At 40.5% G+C, this 18,266-nt stretch overlaps 1 long non-coding RNA gene across 2 annotated transcripts; it reads right to left on the bottom strand.

Moving 5' to 3' along the window:
* Window positions 1-5,826: 5,826 nt before the first annotated feature.
* On the bottom strand, window positions 5,827-9,644 carry LOC128803532 (uncharacterized). 2 transcript variants are annotated; one of them, XR_008435746.1, is made up of 3 exons: window positions 9,474-9,644; window positions 6,593-6,699; window positions 5,827-5,969 (listed from the first exon to the last, which is right to left on the bottom strand). It is a non-coding gene; the product is annotated as an uncharacterized LOC128803532 (long non-coding RNA). The 2 variants fall into 2 exon arrangements; XR_008435745.1 differs by having other exon boundaries at window positions 5,827-6,699.
* Between the last annotated feature and the right edge of the window lie 8,622 nt (window positions 9,645-18,266).

Consider the following 18,266-nt stretch of genomic DNA (forward strand, 5'->3'; position numbering starts at 1 on the left):
AACAAAGACACTGTGTTTTTATTATGGAAGAGCTTAAAATAACCCTCAGCATGAAGCATGACCTCCCCTAGTGACATAGACCATGTTCATGTGACCAGCTGGACATTGTTATCTAAATTGCTATAAGTCAATTTGTTCACTAATTTGGGACAATCATGTCTGAAGGCTCCTGTAATTTATCAACAGGGTTTTTTTCAGTACTGTTTGAATAGCTCATATTTATCTTCTCTGCAAGCCCACAAAGCCCTAACTCCTTGCACAGGCTAGAAATAAGTTGCAGTTGCATTCCACAAGAATGATGCCCATCACAGAGTCATGCTGAGCGTGAGACATCATTGGACTGAAATTTATTTAAGGCTATTGGACCTGCTCTTCATCTTATATTAGATGAGGTAATCCTGCAGGTGGAGTACTTAGTGAGTGACTTCTCAGAAACTGTTGGACTGGCCAAAGCTTCATATTCTGCTAGTGATTTCCAGTCCTGAAGGAAGAAGTTGATAACTGGTCGGAAAATATTGCCTACAGGAGAAGTTAAGACACTTGAGGGCATCCTGCCTCCTGAAAGACACTCCCCTGTGCCAGGGACTTAGGTTTCTCAAGTGAGAAATTAATTGAATGCAGTGAAAGTAGATTCTAAGGCACTGCATTCTCCTTGGTAGTTCCCCTGAGCCCACCAGGGAAAGCACAGGCCTTGCTGCACCTCTCAGGGGCAGGAAGAACGAATGAAACACCTACCCACGTGCACTTCTGCAGGATGTTGGTTCCCCTTCCAATCTACAAATTCTCACCAGCTAAGTAGTGTCAATCTATATCCTCTTGGAAAATTCATATCTCCATTTCTCTTGGAATTCCCTGGCATAACTCTGTTAGTAGAGAGCACTGAGGGCAGCTGATGCCCCCTTTTTACAGCATTAAGACAACACTCCATAATTCTAGCTCACTTTGCCCAGCAGTGATGGTCACACTCCTCATAAAGTCTCTTTAAGAAGCTCTTTCTTCTGGAAGACCATTTTAGGGATTTAGTGATCCATTCCATTTGATTTCTCCATTAAGTCCCAATGAAAAGGGAAAGCAAGTAAGGACCAGGTATGGACTAAACACAGGAAACACAGGAAATCCAGGACAAGAGGAGCAGGATTTGGCCATTGTTTAAAGTGAGACATGAAAACAAGTCAACTCTTTTATGTGTATTTTAATACTTTGTGCTTCATCTGAAAGGAAAAGCATTTGAAAATGTGACCTAAAAACTCTGGCAGCAACTTCATCAGAGATAAGCATCACTTGTTAAGCTGATAATGTTCTTCCTCCCCCCAGGAGCTTTGTGGTCACAGACTCCTGAGAACAAAGAAGCACCATATTTAGTGTATCATTCACCTGTAACCTTGCCAGGCATGCCAGGTTTGTCATAACCCTGTGTTTTCAATTGACATGTTGCCTGTTGATATAGAGGATGGTGTTTCTGAAAAAATATAGTGTGGGACCCATACAGAAATTCTAAATATAGTCCAAACCATTCAAGACAGTGAGAGGTATGGTATTGATTAGAGATGGACAAGTCTCTTCACCTTGTCTGAATAAGACAGAATAGGGTAATGAGTGTGTTGGAAAGATGACCACTTTCTTCTCACAATACATTACCTTAACATATCTTTGGCCTATTCCCAGATTTCCTTTCAAATCCAGTTTCCCCTCAGGACTGGAGAAGTCCCACACCAACTGTAGTCTCACTTCTAGTGAGTTGAATGCTAGCAGAAGCTCTGTTTTATTTTTACTCCCTCTTATGTCATGAAAACATTCATCAAAGTGTGGCATGATGACGAGGTGTTCACATGGCAGCAGGTGTATCAGGCACTCCAGCTGTTGTACTTTCATCTCTACCATCAGCTGGAATCCTTTCAGATTTTGACAGCTACATTGATACAAGTGCAGTGTAGAAGCTTTGTTTCTATAACAGGTCTAATTCCTATCCAGTGCTTGATAGTGGTTTTTTTTTTCAGAGACCTTACACATATTTCTCACTTTCCTGGAAGGTGTAGGGGAAAGCAGGAGGGAAACATAGCAGCATATCCTTGCCAATGTCTTACTGACCACATATTTCAGCTACAAGAAGAAAGGGAGGTAAAACAGTGCCTGATGTGATGCACTGGGCAGGCTACAAGAGCTCCTCAGAAAGCTGTGCTGAGTGTAGGGTGAGAGCTCTGCAGCAGCCCTGGCAGTGCACTGGATACTGTAAAGCCTTGGGGACTTTTTGGAGTGACAACTAAACCTCAGCAGTGCACAGGTACCTGGGACCTTTGCTGAGGGCAGCCACGTGTTCCTCACCTGTTGTTGCAGGTGTGGCATGACTGGAAGTAAATCTGGCATATGACCCAACGTGCCACCTGTTCTGAGACCCCACACACGGCTACACACCCCAGCAGGGGATGTGGGCACAGGTTTTGATCCAAGCAGAGGGTGAGGACTGGCCATTGCCACAAGGAGCAGGTGATCCCCCACAGGCTGTGCTGTGGCAGACCCCAGCCTGTCCTGGTGCAGTGATTATCGTGTGCACTGGAGATTGGATCACATCATGCTACTGCTTTCACGTGCTTCTGCAGGCCATTGACTTGATGTTTGTATGTCCCCTTCCTGAGAAAGCTGATTACAAACCTTTTGCCATATACTGGATTCATACTGAAAAACCTTTGAAACTTTTGGGTTTTTTTTTTTTTTTTTTTTTGAAAACTCAGAAATGTCCTTTGTTTCCAAAATTACATTTTATAAAATCAAGACCATGAGCTAAAGATAAAATTTCTGTTTACCATTCAAATAAATTGATCTCCCTATCCACATAAAATGTGCTTTGTTGTTTCAATATAATTGTACAGTTCAGCTTTTATATTTAATTGAGGGGTTTCTGGCACATGTCAGACTGTAGAATGAAGAGAGAGAGAAAGCTATTAGCTCAGTCAGTCTAGGTTTCCACTGTCTGAATTACTTTAAGAAGTAGTCACAGAGCAGAGAAAAGAAAAACATGCTGGGACCATTGTTGGATGAGCTGTTGAAGGAAAAAGGGGATACAGAATTTACATTTTACTGTGGTCTAATTGACATCCCTGGACAATATTCAAAAAATCTAATTTCTGTTTCTGTAAAAACAATGATGGCCACAAGCCAGTTGCTTGCCACCTCCTAGGAGCTGTTTATACCATGGAGCTGCAGTTATGATTAATTTTAATTTGTTTTCTTGTTTTCTGAAAATTTCTTATCAGCTTTGGGACTGTGCAAAAAAAAAAAAAAAAGTCAACTGGCAAAACAGACAGCAGATCAATAAGCAGCAACAACTGGCAGAGTAACCCCACAGAATTAATCTTTTGGTATTGTCCAGAATACTCTTCTGAAATCTGTAGGTTTAAATTACCTCTGGCTAAGGAACAAATGTGCCAATGACTATGATATTTTGGAAAAAATAGTCACTGTAAGTGCTGTCACCAGCTGCAGATGTATTTATGACCCAGGAGTTCCAAGTCACATGCTCCTCAAATGGAATTGGAGTTCAAATACTCCTTCCAAGCATTTTTGTTTAATTTAATTAAATGTCTCCTTACTCAGCCATCCTGCATTTGTGTGTTTCAGTCCCAAGTGTCTGAACAAGTGTCTGCCCAGCAGATCCATTTGCCTGCATAAAGTAGCCAGACTGTACTTGTGGACAAGTGAGGAAAAGTTGGACACTCTCAGGCCAGAATTCCCTAGTGGTCCTATATTCTGGTAAAACAGCAAGGAAAGGGAATAAAGAAATTCAGGAAATGCCCATCTGTCAGAACTCAAGCACAGAAAAAGGTCTGAAAAAGGCTCCTTGCTGGTGTTCCAGGCACTCTAACTGACAGACTGGACACAAAATGAAATGTTGAAAGCCCAAACTCTCTAGACATACAGGGATTAAAGCAGTGATTTGGAGCAGCATGTCAGGACCAAGCAGAAGCTGAGGGAGCTCTGTGATGTTCTGATGTGCTATAGGCTGAGGTATAGCAATTGAACTGGCACATTTCTGCATGATCAGGAGTTTGCTTCCACTCTGCCTGGGTAACTCCAAGTCCTTGTGGAGAGAAGTTGGGAAAGAATTCCACTTGATTTCTGAGTTCAATGTCAGATAGTGAGTTTACTGGAGAACATTTTTTAAGGCTTTACTTGGGCTGCAGATAAAGAAAAAAGGTGTATGGAAAAAAAAAAAAAAAAAGAAAAAAAAAAAAAAAAAACAAAAGCAAGATTCATTGCTGAAGTAAAACTCCTCTGATGGGTATGTATATGAAAGTTTTAAAAAGTGGTTGTACCACAGGGTAGAGAGAGACAAATCTCCTTTTTGAACTACAGTTATAATATTACCAGAGAAATCCACCATCCTCTGGCAAACCAGAAAAAGCTGTCACCAAGAAATCTTTGTGCAGAGATGGGGATGTTTCAACACACAAAGCAGTGTGTCCTTTGGGGTTTGCATCCAGCTTGTATCACTTCCTTATTCTCTCTGAGCCTGGGCAAGCTAATCTTCCACCAAACCCCTGTCAGGTAGTCACAATTTCAAACTGGAGCACCTGCTTTAGTCCAAGAAAGACTGGGCTTATAGCAGAGTCTCAGTACCTGGCGTCTTGGGTTATGGTTTTTGACACATTCACTTTGCTGCCTGGACCATCTACTTGTAATTGCAAACTTGACTTTTAACATAATTAGTGGCAGAGCTCTGCTTTTTAATGTCAAAAGATTTGTTGGCTGCTTTTCCCAACCTGCTGCTCCCAGTGCTTGGAGCCCTCATTGAGCCTGAAAGCCCATTACTGGCTGTCATCAGTGAAATAAGATATAGGGAAAAAATGCTGATGCATCATTTAACTGCAACTGGAAACCACTTAATTAATATACTAGTTTTATGCGTTTAGTAATTAAAATTTAATTAATTCATTTTCCTTATAAGTGTACAGAAGGGGTAACTACTCCTCTAACAAGTGCTTTATTTATTGTTTTAAAGGCATTTGGATTTTGTCTTATGAGAATTAAAACATTCTCTTCATATGCTTCCCTTTTCTCCTTCCAACTAACTCATGAACTAAGAACTGAATCAGTAGAAATTATGCTCAGAGCTGATGGCTCATCTATTTCCTTTCTTTGGCTCCCTTTACAAGTAGGCAAAGAAGGTGCTGACTTGGCAGGCTTCAGAGCCAAGACTTTTTAAGACCAACTAGTGATTTGGAGTTCTTGTGTTTTATATGCCTGGCTTGAAGCACTGTAGAGGCAATTGATTTTCAGAGGAATAGCACTCAGCACTTTGTAGAAATCCAGGCCCTTCATAGTACTCTCAGAGTTATTGAATACCTCTGAAAATCTGGGCCCAGGTCTTTGAGTTCAGGATCTGACAGGGAAAATCTGGGTGCTGTTTTGCTCCACTGGGCTCCACTGGGCAGGTGAAGCTCTTTGGAGGAGAGAGTTTTTCTTCAGATATCCCTTTTAACTTTCTCATGCTCCTTTTGTTTCCTGCTCTGTTTAGGAGCTGGAAGGAATTGGCACAGCTTTTAGATGAAAATAAAATGCATGATATATGCTCCTTTGGACCCCTGGAAGTACGTTGAAGTTCATCTTGAGATCATAGTTATTTGGATGGAAAGCAGAATGACAAGAGTATTTTGAATTTCTTATTTTGGATATAATTTTAGGTAAATTCATAGAAGAGGATGAGTTCTGTTTTCTAGCCAGTGCCTTCTTCAAGTCACAAGTCGGATAATGGGAAGAACTGAAAGCAAGGCCACAAAACCAAGAGTTGTGTCGCTGTTGAGGCAGGGATGGGAATGAAATGACTTCATGTTCAGAAGGCAAAGAATGATCGTTTATTCAAAGTACATCGCTCTTTTATAGAGAACATCATGAACATTAATTCCATTGGTCTTAAAGTAAAACCATTTCACCTGATTGGTCCACTGGACTTAGGTCAGTGTGGTAGAACATATCTATAAACAGTATGAACAGAAAACAAGATAACAGATGGTTTACATTCCTCCTGGACTTTTTCCCAGGCTTAGCCTGGCAGAAATCTTTCTCCTTTTCTCTCTGACTGAACTGAGAATATCCACAAGTTGTATATGTACACATTCTCTCCTGGGATAAAGCAATCCATCGAGGAGTGCGGGCAGGGAAAAGTGTGTGCTTTCTGCCTCACTTCCTGGATCATCAGGAATCACACCTGACTCCTCTGGCTTCCAGCAAGATGGGGCTACAAATGTTTTCAGGCCACAGTGTGGGAATAGCCAGAGAGGAATAAAGTTTAAAAAGACAAACCTATCTGCATTCACTTTCTAACCAAGTGAAACACTGAGAGAAGAGCAGTACCTACAAAGAAGGGATGATTTTTTTTTTTTTTTTTTGCTCCAATACATAACAAACAAAGGAATCCTTTCACCAGACAAAACTGTCTCAATTTTTATCATAGGGATTATTCCATAACCACTGAGCAGGGCTTAGGCTGGCCTATGTCAAGTAGAACAAGCTGAGACTAAACAATATAAATGGAGTGAAATAACAAAAATTTTCAGGGGGGGGGGAAGGCGGTTTCTTCAGGTTAAGAAACAGTTACCTTAAATCAGCAAATTAAGCTATCAGTCTAAGATTGACAGCTGTGCTGTGCTATCCAAAGCTCAGTCATGGGATCCAGAGACTCTTCAGAGTGGGTTAACTCAGCACCTCAAAACAATCCAAATATCAATTTTATAGTTTTCCTAAGCAAAATTGTGGTGCAAAATGTGAGAGAAGATGAGGGGCATAAATTAAGAGCAGTACATTAATGATACACCAATAAAATTAGGTAAATGCACCAATCAGTTCTGGAAGAAAGGTTATAGAGGAAGTGAATAAGAATTGGGATTTCTCTAAATTTCAAAGGAAAAAATATTCTGATTTGTTATTCTCACTGAACTACTTTACTTTTTAGCTATAATTATTTCACCCACACGTGCAAATTTGGACAGAATTTAAAAGAAAAAATCATGTGCAAGACACTGTGTGAAAATTGGTGTGACAATTAACTCTGCTTTAAACATTCTTCCAAAGAATCACTTCAGAGAGACTTAATCATAATACAAAGATCAGGACAAGGGATATCTAAACATCCAAGAAGTTTACTTTAAGTAATGATAAGCAACAGCTTTCCTTCCTTCTCTCTGCCCCACTGCCATCACAAGAAACAGCTTTGAGTATTTTAATATTAGATATTTCTCCCCATGCATAAACTATTTGCATTGCAATATAAATCTGAATAATATTTATTCCACTAATATGAATTAATCTCCTTAAAAATGCAGCATTGTGAAACTTTAAGTAGATAGAGAAAGCTTAGGAGTTTTCTTAGGAATTCTTCTGCTAATCCTCTATCATACCAATTGAAATCATGCAAGAGGGCAGAATAGAAGAAAAAAAGACAGCAAATCCTGTAATACCCAGTTACTTTTTAACTGTAGTGAGCTTTTGCTAATTTATTACCAGAGGAGCTTTGCTTTTGGACAAGAATAAAATTAGTATATGAAATTCATTATTGTTCTCCAATATTATCATAATTACAGAAAATATATTATTACATATAGCATGCTGTCCAGTTGCACTTCCAGCAATTTACTTGGACCTTTTGCTTGGCTATCTTGGCTGTAAGTTCATAAGACAAAAGATCAAGGGTTTTTCAAAATTTTGATTTCCTTTCTCAAAAAAAATTCAAAATAAAAAGACATAATATTGCTCACTATGAAGAAACATGACACTATAAAGGAAACTAAATTTACTGACTTTTTAATGCCACCCTCTGTAAGAATGTCTTTGTTCAGACATAGCTGGTGCCTTTCAAAGTATCAAATCTGGTTTGAAAAACTAAACAAACCACCAGTCCTTCAAAAATGTTGACTTGTAATTCAGTGAAATTAAAAGAAATGAAATAGCAAACTAGACACGAAAGTCTCTCCTACTTAAATCTGAAGATTTTGCTTCAGCAGTCAAATGGCAAAAAGTGCAACAATTCTGGTTGGACTTGTCTCAGACAAAGTATTCTGAGTGTATTTTCATATGAAGGAAGTATTTTTGCCAAACTGATCAACAGTTCAGCAGAGAAATGTTTATTTGACATCTATTTCAGTACCAAGATTAGCCTTTGGTAAATTCTAAGGAAACATACGCATCTCAACCTCCTTAATTTCTAACTCAATGCTTCCCATCACACCATCACACTAATGTGTAGCTCATACATGTTGAGGCTGAGAATATTTATTGAGAAAGATTTGCAAAAATTGATTGCTAAGATCATGTGACCAAGATGAGGAAGAGGAAGAAGGAAAGAAAAGGAAAACACCTTCAGGAGTTCAACAGGATAAAGTAAAATTTGTATTTAAAATTTTTTTTGCCAAATTCACACCCTCAAAAATCTTAGTTATGTTCAGCAGAATTGTGGTAGATGCACCTTAAAAAGCCACATGAAAGAGATTGTTAGCACCTCAGAATGCTAATAAATTGTCTCTTAATTCTATGAAATTTGTTTGAGGTTAGATAGCAATAATATTGCTCACGCACAATTTGAAAAGCCAAATGCACATAAATATAATTGGGACAAACAAGAGCACTTTAAGACTATCATCTCTTCAAAAGCACTCATCCTCTTGATCTGTTGAAATCAAGACAAAATAGGCCTGTACATAATTCCAGCAATTTAAAAATGTTAAAAGATAATAGCAAATAAAGCATCACTTTGACATATGAGCAATCTTTTACTTTCATTTATAGACAAAAATGTTAGAAAAATAGATTATCAAATTTTTCCTCTCTGTTGTGTCTCAGAAAAGATAAATTAAACTTGTGAAATAACTATTAAATAAACTATATGTCATATAATTTAAAAGGTATATTAAACTTACAAGCCACCAAGATGAACAAAGGACTGGAGTACCTCTCCTATGAGGAAAGGCTGAGAGAACTGGGATTGTTTAGCCTAGAAAAGAGAAAGCTTCATGGTGACCTGATTGTGGCCTTCCAGTACCTCAAGGGAACCCACAGGAAAGATGGAGAGAGACTATTTACAAGGGCCTGGAGTGATAGAACAAGGGGGAACAGCTTCAAACTGACAGAGAGTAGGTTTAGATTAGACTAGGAAAAAAATCTTCCCTGTGAGGGTGGTAGGTCCTGGCAGAGGTTTCCCAGAGCAGCTGTGGCTGCCCCATCCCTGGAAGTATCCAAGGCCAGGTTGGATGGAGCTCTGAGCAACCTGGTCCAGTGGAAGGTGTCCCTGCCCATGGCAGGAGGACAGAACCAGATGACCTGTAAGGTCCCTTTCAACCCAGGCCATTCCATAATTCTATAATTCTAATAGATCTGCAGCAAATATATTGTCCTGGATGTGGTCTAGCTAAATGGGCATGACAACAGTAAGAGCTACACTCTCGCTGGGGAGGGGGGAAGAAAAGCCCCTGGCCCCTTTTGTCTACCTTTGCTATTTCCAGTCTGGTGCTAAGTCTTTACAGGAGGGGTTTGCAAAGTCTTCAGTGTAAATGAACTTGTTGGAGGAGGCATGAAGGTGCCAAGACTCTTCCCTGCTGAGAGGAGTGGAGGATTTCCTGCCCAGGGAAAGGGAGAGTAGACAGGGTGTCCCTGTCTGCTTTCTGCTGCTCCAGCAACACGGTGATTTTTAAGGTCCCTTCCAACCCAGGCCCATTCTATGACTCTGTGATTCCATGCTTCTATGACCACACCTGTGTTTGTGCAGTTGTCAGGTGCCAACACACATTGAAGCAGCAGGCAGGTGGGATGAGAAATTCCACACTGCCTTGAGAAGGTTGTGGGTGTGCCTGAAGATTGTCCAGGTGAATGAAAAAACAGAGGTATGGCAGCACGTTAGTCTCTCAGCCTCTATTTCAAGAAATTTGTACGTATCCAAGCAGACTTAGGTCTTCTCTTTTGTTCTCTGGTCTGACTTGTAATCAATAAGCACTATTAAAATTAAATCACCTCATTGGCCAAATGCCAAGATTCACAGGATTGTGAAAGCAAAATATGCAACTAATATCACTCTCAGGGCTGCTCAAAAATAGAAAATAATAATAAAATATTGACAGTTTAGGAAATGTTAAAATGTAGATACTGAATTTATTTTAGAAAATGCTGCTTTAACTGTTCCTGTTTGTTTTCCCAACATTGTAGTTTTCTTTTTTTTTGCTAGTCTCTCTATCTTTTATTTCCTATCAAATATTGGAGTCTTAACATTTGCTATGTTCATGTTCAAGTCCTGTTCAGGCTGCATGAAAACAGATACAGTTTGAGGTGATCACTTCAAAGAACAGGCAGCAGAATGAACCAAAATTTCCATGAAGCATCAGAGTTTCCCTTCTGAATCAGAATTTTCATTCTGGGGGGTTTATTTTCCTTTTTTTTTTTTTTTTTTTAATGAAAATCTGTCTTGTATTTTTAATTTCATTCAAAAAAACTGAGAAAAACACAAACTTCTGAAAATGCCCAATTCCCAAAAGTTTTGTTGTGATCAATGTTTAAAAATATTTAGCAGCTATCAAGTTGAGTAATTCAATTGTAAAATCTCATTTTTTATAATTTTGTTCAGAAAATTATCAGTCTGTTAGCCAAGCATCCAAAATGTCACAGTGCAATTGTAATGATCAATCACAAAACGGTAACACAAAGTCACCATAAAGGCCATGGATATTAACATTCATTGAACAAACAAAAGATGCAATTGATTTGTGTGAACCAATCTGGTCGGACAATCTGGTAAACAGCAACGAAGGAAGGGATATAAAATTATTAGCTGCTATTTCACAAGAATAATTCAGCCAGTTTTTGCACAGAATATAGGCAAGGCTGGAGAAAACGAGGAAGAACAATTAAGCAAATGAATCCCCACCTCTGCAGAGCTGGCTGACCTATGGCAATGGCTAAACCTGGGCACCAATTCCAGTGAGCGCCGCCTTCGGAGCAGGAATACGTGCAGCAGCTCTCGCCCCTTGTAATTCATCAAGTAAATACTGCAGGGGGTATAATCAGCAGAATTAATTCAGTTAGACTGTGCCAGAGCCTGCCAAAAACCTGTGCTTGATGGTTCACTTCTTCATGAGCATTTCCAGCAAGTGCGTCTCTAGTGCTAAGTGGCTTGGGTGCTGCTGCTGCTGCATGAGAAGCCACAGGAATATGCTGAGTTCTGTAAATGAATCCATTTTACACAGTCCATGAAATTCATGCTAATTGATCTGAAAGAAAAAACATCTCCCATTCCATTGCCATGTCTTCCAAGCACCTTTTAGGAACCAGCAAAATCAATATGTTTCTGTAAATAAAATGTGAACTATATCTGTGTGGTTATAAATTTGATAAAAAGTGGTAAAATTTAAACTAATAACACCTTAATAAAATACATATCTTTATATTGGCAATTATATCTCCATGGCCACATTTAACTTGGAAGAAAATAAAAAACCTATGAAAACAAATATTTTGTAATGTTTGGAAGTAGACGATCTTTAAATTCCAAACAAATCTGTTATCATTTACTGCTAAGAGAGGGTTTTGCTTTTACATTTGGCTGTTTTCTAAATGTGTTTTAGTGTTGTTATAGTTACATTTTAGCCATGTTGAAAAAAGGCCTAGGAACCTATGAATGAGCAGGGTCACAGGCAGTCACCTGTGGCTGCAGCTGTGGGCAGATGTGTCTGGGTTTATGCTATCCCGGATTGTCCCATGCTACAGGAGTGTGGATCTCTCTGAGCTCAGCTCTGCACCCTAAGCCCAGCATTCAGCCAAAGAGCTGCAGCTTTACTGGCCCTCATTTTCTATAGAAGAAGCTTAGTCCTTGCAGACTGAAGACTTGTCCTGTTTTTCCAAGCCCAAAGTTAGGCATGCTTCAGTGGAACACCTTTCCATGGAATGCTATCCAAAAGCTGCCTGTGGTGTTCAGGCAGTTTATGGGGTGTGTGCTTGTTGCCCCTACCAGTGCCCAGAGCTCTGACCAGACCACCAGCTATGCTGAGCTGTTCATTGCCTCTGTCTGTCCCAGCTCTTGTCGCCACTTTGATTCAATGCTGCTTTTGATTCTTCTTTCTTAACTTCACAAAAAATGCTGCCAGTTCCTCACTAGTGTGTCCAGCCAAGGTATTAATGTCTTGCAACCATGAAGCAACCTATTAAAACACATCTGTTCCTTTGTCACCAATCATGAAGTACTGGTCTCTCTTAGAAATGAAAAATCCTGTCAGACACTATTATTTTAGCTTCTCTTATCTATTTTTCACTCTGCAAGTCCCCAGTGACTCTTCCAGTTTAACATTCAATTTGCATCCATTTGTAGCCAAAGAAAAAATTATCTCTGTGTTTTCAGTAGATGATAAGTTTGCCAGGTGCCTCTAGACCATGGCATTAATCAGTTTATGGCAAGTATCAGCTAAGGCTGGCTAGTCACAGATGAAGTTATACAGTTTTTATATAAATGGACGAAGGCCAAAACCACCTCCTTTCCTTGGGCAAGTGGCATTTTGGTTTTGCTCATACCCACAGAAATACAAGCCACCAATCCTCAGTGTTAACCCTATTTTGTTAAAGCATTGGCTCCAAACTGCCCACTGAATTGTTTTCAGCCAGTTTAATTCTGTGCTTTCTGCTATAGAATTTCAGCAAAGTTAAAGTCTCAAGCTGTCTATTAAGACTTAAAACCCCTGAATGCTGAACAGTTTTACACATCAATGCTTTTAAGGTACTATGGTTAGCCACATCACAGAGAAATAACTTGCTGGCTTCATTTCTCTCCTGTGGCATATAATTTCCACTACACAGTATTTAAACCTATTTTTTCAGCTATGGGTCTGATTGTTTTACACCTGACCTCTCAGTATCACTCACATTCTCAAAGCTACCAGTTGTTACTGGTACATTTTCACTACATTCTCCAGACAGGAAAGCAGATTATTTCTGTATTCATCATGTTCAATCCATGTTATCAAGTTGTTAAGTTTCTCAGTAAAATAAAAAAGCCCAAATGGTAGTTCCTTGAAAAGGTTCTTTCCAAAGAGATTGAAAAAGCATAACTCAACCTGTGCTCTGATTTCAGAGCCCTGGCAATAATTTAGGCAGCAAAAATGGAACAAGCTAAATCCTCAGTAATTTTTCCCCTGCCAGGAGTGTAGAAATATAGGATAGATTAAGTTGCAGGGTTACTTGGGTTTGGAGTTTATATGGCCCAAACCCAGCATTAGGAACTATTTTCTTTTGATGTCTTCTTTCTTAGAAAAAGTAAAAAAAAAAGCAGAAGATTTTTATAGGCATAAGTTATGAACTTGTAGTAGGATTACAGTTTCTCTGGTATTAGTCCTTTGAAAATTCACCTGTGTCCTGAAAAGTATAAACTACCCTTCCAGCAGTGCACCTTCTGATCATAAAGAGCAGACAGGTACACTTGAACCTGGTAATGTTCAGCTTCTCTCACAATGGTTCTTATTTAATACCTCTCCAGGATTTTTGTCCCATTGCCTATACTTCAGAGAAACAAGACAATGTTTGTTTTATCTTGAGACCCTGCAATAAAAATAAATTATTTGTAAGCATCACTTTTGGCACCATATGCCATTTTCTGTGCTCGGTGTAAATCAGTGAATGCTTCAGGTTTTTTCAATTTTAACATTAATATGATCACAGAGTCACAAAATCACTTAGGCTGGAAAAGCCTCCAAGATCATCAAGTCCAAAATTTGACCAATCACCACCTTGTCAACTAGACCATAGCACTAAGTGCCAAACCCAGTCTTGAACACCTCCAGGGGTGATAAATCCCCCACTTCCCTGAGAATTCCAAAGTTAAACAACCCTTTCCGTGAAGAAATTCCTCCTGATGTCAAACTTGAACCTCCCCTGGTACAACTTGAGGGCATTTATTCTTTTTCTGTCACTTGTCGCCTGGGAGAAGAGGCCAGCCCCACCTGGCTACACCCTCTTTTCAGGGAGTGATAAAGTCTCCCTTGGACCTCCTTTTCTCCAGGCTGAACTGCCCATCAGAAACACTTTCCATTGCTCCTGTAAAGAATCCCTCAGCTGTTGTCTGTGCATGCTACATTGTCTTTGCAAACATTTGCAAAGCAATGAACTATAGTTCTTGTTTTGGCATCTTTATTCATATGATGCACAAAGGCCTGATATTTGCTGTTTGTAGGGTTTTCTACAGTCCTCTATAGGACTCATTTTCATCCTTGCTGCCACACACCTCCTTTATTTGTAGTTGTCTTGTGTCCTGTTTATTGTGGTTTTCCAAAGCCTCATGACAGACCAGGTGGGCTCAGAATTTCCTCAGGGAAATAAGTGCAAATAGTGACAGGACAAGAGGGAATGGATTCAGACTGACTGAGAGTAGGTTTAGATTAGATGTTAGGAAAAAAAAATCTTTTTTGTGAGAGTGGTGAGGCACTGCAGCAGGTTGCCTGGAGAAGTTGTGGATGCCTTATCCCTAGAAGTGTTCAGCATAGGGTTGGATGGGGCTCTGAGCAGCCTGGTCTAGAGGAAGTTGTCCCTGTCCACAGCAGAAGGGTTGGAACAAGACAATCTTTAGGTTCCTTTCAACCCAGGCCATTCCATGATTCTATAATTCTGTGAGGTGGGAGTTCAGAAATCAGGGCCAGAGTCAGACAGTGGTGACCCGGTGATGGAGCCCTGCCTCACAAGCAGATATCACAGATGGGATAAATCCTGCTGCCCTATGAATTAGAGCACTAATCACTGCCATTAACATCAGTGTGCCTTCCTTTCCTTGCCAAATTCTAATGGCTTCCTAAGTGATTATTCCTGAACTCTTCCAACAGTTTCTTTAAGGGGGGACTTCTCCGGTCAAATGAGAACACTGCAGCAAAGATATCTAAAACAGTGTTAGTGATTTAGACTGAGCAATTACAGAAAATGCACACTTCTAGGGTGTACTTCAGCTTACTCTAAGGTGGATTCCTTTAATCTTTCTCTCCAATGGCTGTGTAAACCATTCAGGGAAACAGCAACAACCTAGGTATCTGAAACCAAACGAGGATTATTAGTATTTCCAGATTTCTGTGATGAACTCACAGCCAAGGTATGCCATAGTCTTATATCAGTTGTAAGTTCTTTTGTGCTTTCACTTCTCTCAAGTCTTGTATGTTTCAATTTTTTAACATGGGATGCAAAATCCACAGGTTTTGTATAATAAGCAGCTTTCCTACCCACTTTAGGTGAAAACAGTTGAATATATGAGTGTCAGGACTGGATATGCAGACAAATAAAATTGTTTTCTGCCTATCTTCTGTTTTGATTATGCCTGTGGCTTGAAGGGGCAGCATAAAGCACTGTTTAAAATCTATCCGTACTTCACACTTCAGAGAGTATTTTGTTGCATCCCTGCTATGTCTGGTGTTCAGTGATTATCCTGGAAGAGAAAAAATTTTGTGGTAACCTAATTGTGGCCTTCCAGTACCTCAAGGGAAGATGGAAAGAGACTATTTACATGGGCCTGGAGTGATAGAACAAGGGGGAACAGCTTCAAACTGACAGAGAGTAGGTTTAGATCAGAAATTACAAAGAAATTCTTTGCTAGGAGGGTGGTAAGTCCTGGCAGAGGATTCCCAGAGCAGCTGTGGTGCCCCATCCCTGGAAGTGTCCAAGGCCAGGTTGTATGGAGCTCTGAGCAACCTGGTCCAGTGGAAGGTGTCCCTGCCCATGGCAGGAGGACAGAACCAGATGACCTGTAAGGTCCCTTTCAACCCAGGCCATTCCATGATTCTGTAATTCTAAGAGATCTGCAGCAAATATATTGTCCTGGATGTGGTCCAGCTAACTGGGCATGGCAACAGTAAGAGCTACACTCTCACTGGGGAGCAAAAAAGTCCCTGACCCCTTTTGTCTACCTTTGCTATTTCCAGTCTGGTGCTAAGTCTTTACAGGAGGGGTTTGCAAAGTCTTCAGTGTAAATGAACTTGTTGGAGGAAGCATGAAGGTGCCAAGACTCTTCCCTGCTGAGAGGAGTGGAGGATTTCCTGCCCAGGGAAAGGGAGTGCAGACAGGGTGGCCTTTTCTCTTTTCTGCTTCACCAGCAAGAGAACAGCAGCCTGGTAACTATCTGCAGCACGAGCAGTCCAACTAACTTCTCACTCTGCTGGAAGCATGACAAGTAAAGGGGAAGAATGTTCTAGAATACAAAATGAGACAGATGGTCTGTTAAAACAAATTAGCAGCAGCAAATCTCTCTAAAAGGCAGTTGGGGTCTACCCAGAAAAAAATTGAAAGAGCCAGAGGAAGCCAAATTACTGCTGCTGTTCCAATTTTATGGATGCACAGTTGGGTAAGCCTTCAAAATAGAGGGCCAGAGTATTCCCTGCATGTGTTTAGGTAGAGATGCCAGTAGTGAATTTAGCAATCAATCAGCATTCAAGGCAAGGCACTCCAAATGTAATGTTTGTATTGAATTTTCTGGGCAGGGGTAAGATGAGGCTGAGGATTCTCTCTCTCTCTCTCTCTTTCTCCTGTCTCAAATTCAACTGTTGGAAGATTGTCAGTGTGATACATCTGTGAATAAGGTAAATGTGATGCTGAGAAGTAGAAATGTATTAAAGCTACTGGATTGTGCAGTTAACTGATTAGGAATCCCATCCAAATACGGTACTTCTCTTTGGCCTGTGCTAAATGCTGAGACAGGGGGAATTTCCCCATATCTGCAGAACTACCAAGGCCCTGTTTCTTCTTCTAGTGTTTTAATTCCAGTAGTTAAAATCATGTTAACAAGAACAGCAGTTTCTCAAAGGGGAAAAAAAAAAAACCTGTTGAATTCTGTGACAATGACATTTGCTTCATTGTTATGATGTGCACCATGCCAGTATGTGTAAAACAAGCTGCAAGTAGCAAAGCTGTCATCCATGCTTGCACAAAGGCCAATTTCTAAACCAGCAGCAAATGGTCAAAATGAGAGCCTTGTGGCTCAGATCAGAGAAGGTGACACTGGTTGCTAGGGCAGCATGAACAGTATTGAAGGATGCTGGATGAATATAATACATTTGGGAATTTGGTTACTGCTGGATGGAGAAGAAAGTGGGGGAACCTTGTGGAAGGTCACTGAGCCATCACAGGTGTAATGGGAGTTTTTAGAGGACAGAACCAAGCCCTTTATTGTTTTCAAACACAGCACAGAATTGAACAGGTAGAGCCTGTGCACAAACCAAAGATGCCACAGTCACCTGCTATGATGATCACAAAATTCTATAATGGGTCCACTTGTAAGGGAGCACAGTGGGTCAGGTCATCTGGTCCCACCTCCCTGCTCAAGCAGGGTCATCCCAGAGCACATGGGACAGGATTGCATCCAGCTGGTTCTGGGATATCTCCAGTGAGGAAGATTCCACAGCCTCTCTGGGGGTCTGTTCACGTGTTTGGTCACTGCACAGTGAAGTTGTTCTTCCTCATGTTCCGGTAGAACTTCCTCTGCATCAATTCCTGCCCATTGTCTCTTGTTCCATTGCTGGGCACCACTAAGCAGAGCCTGGTCCCAGCTCTGAGCCCTCCCTGCAGACACTGACAGACACTGATGAGGTCCCCTCTCAGTCACTGAGTGACTCAGCAGAAGTCAGTATCTCCAGCCATTGGGTCTGCCTAGGCAACATGCACAGGAGTGCTTTGTGATTACCTTAGCAAGAACTCCCCATTTGGATCCAGTGGCCTGTGTTAGTTCTTCTGTGCATGGCATCTTGGTTATAAGGCCTTTTTCTTTGCCTTTCTAGAGAAGTCTAACCCATCTCACAAAGAGGAATGCAATCAGGGGGAAATACCTGCAATTCCCTTTCAGCTTCATCAGTTAAAAAGAAATTACTGCTTCACACTGCCATACTTCACCACGCCAGCCAATCCTCAAAAATAGAGTGCCATGTGTAGGATATCTGCTTACCTCAACTGAGAAAATTTAACTGGAGAGGAAGAATTGGGGATGGTGAAGATGAATCTCATAGCAGCAAGCGCTTGGTAAGCTCAGAAGATGGAAAGTGAAACAAGTTGTGGAGGTGCAGTGAAACTGGTGTTGCTCTAGTTAAATTTGCTGACAGACCACTAAATCAATTCACAGTGAATTTGCACTCCCAGCTCATGCACAAGGCAAAGAACCAGGTTCTCACCACCTGAACGTGATATGGAAATCTGTTCCTTAGAAAGTGTCTTGTCTCTCTGGGGATTTTAATATTCACATGTACTCCTTGCAGCAGCATGCTTGCCAAAGAAACTGCATTTTCTTG

Source organism: Vidua macroura, chromosome 2 (genome assembly GCF_024509145.1).
Source record: "Vidua macroura isolate BioBank_ID:100142 chromosome 2, ASM2450914v1, whole genome shotgun sequence".
Lineage (NCBI taxonomy): Eukaryota > Metazoa > Chordata > Aves > Passeriformes > Viduidae > Vidua > Vidua macroura.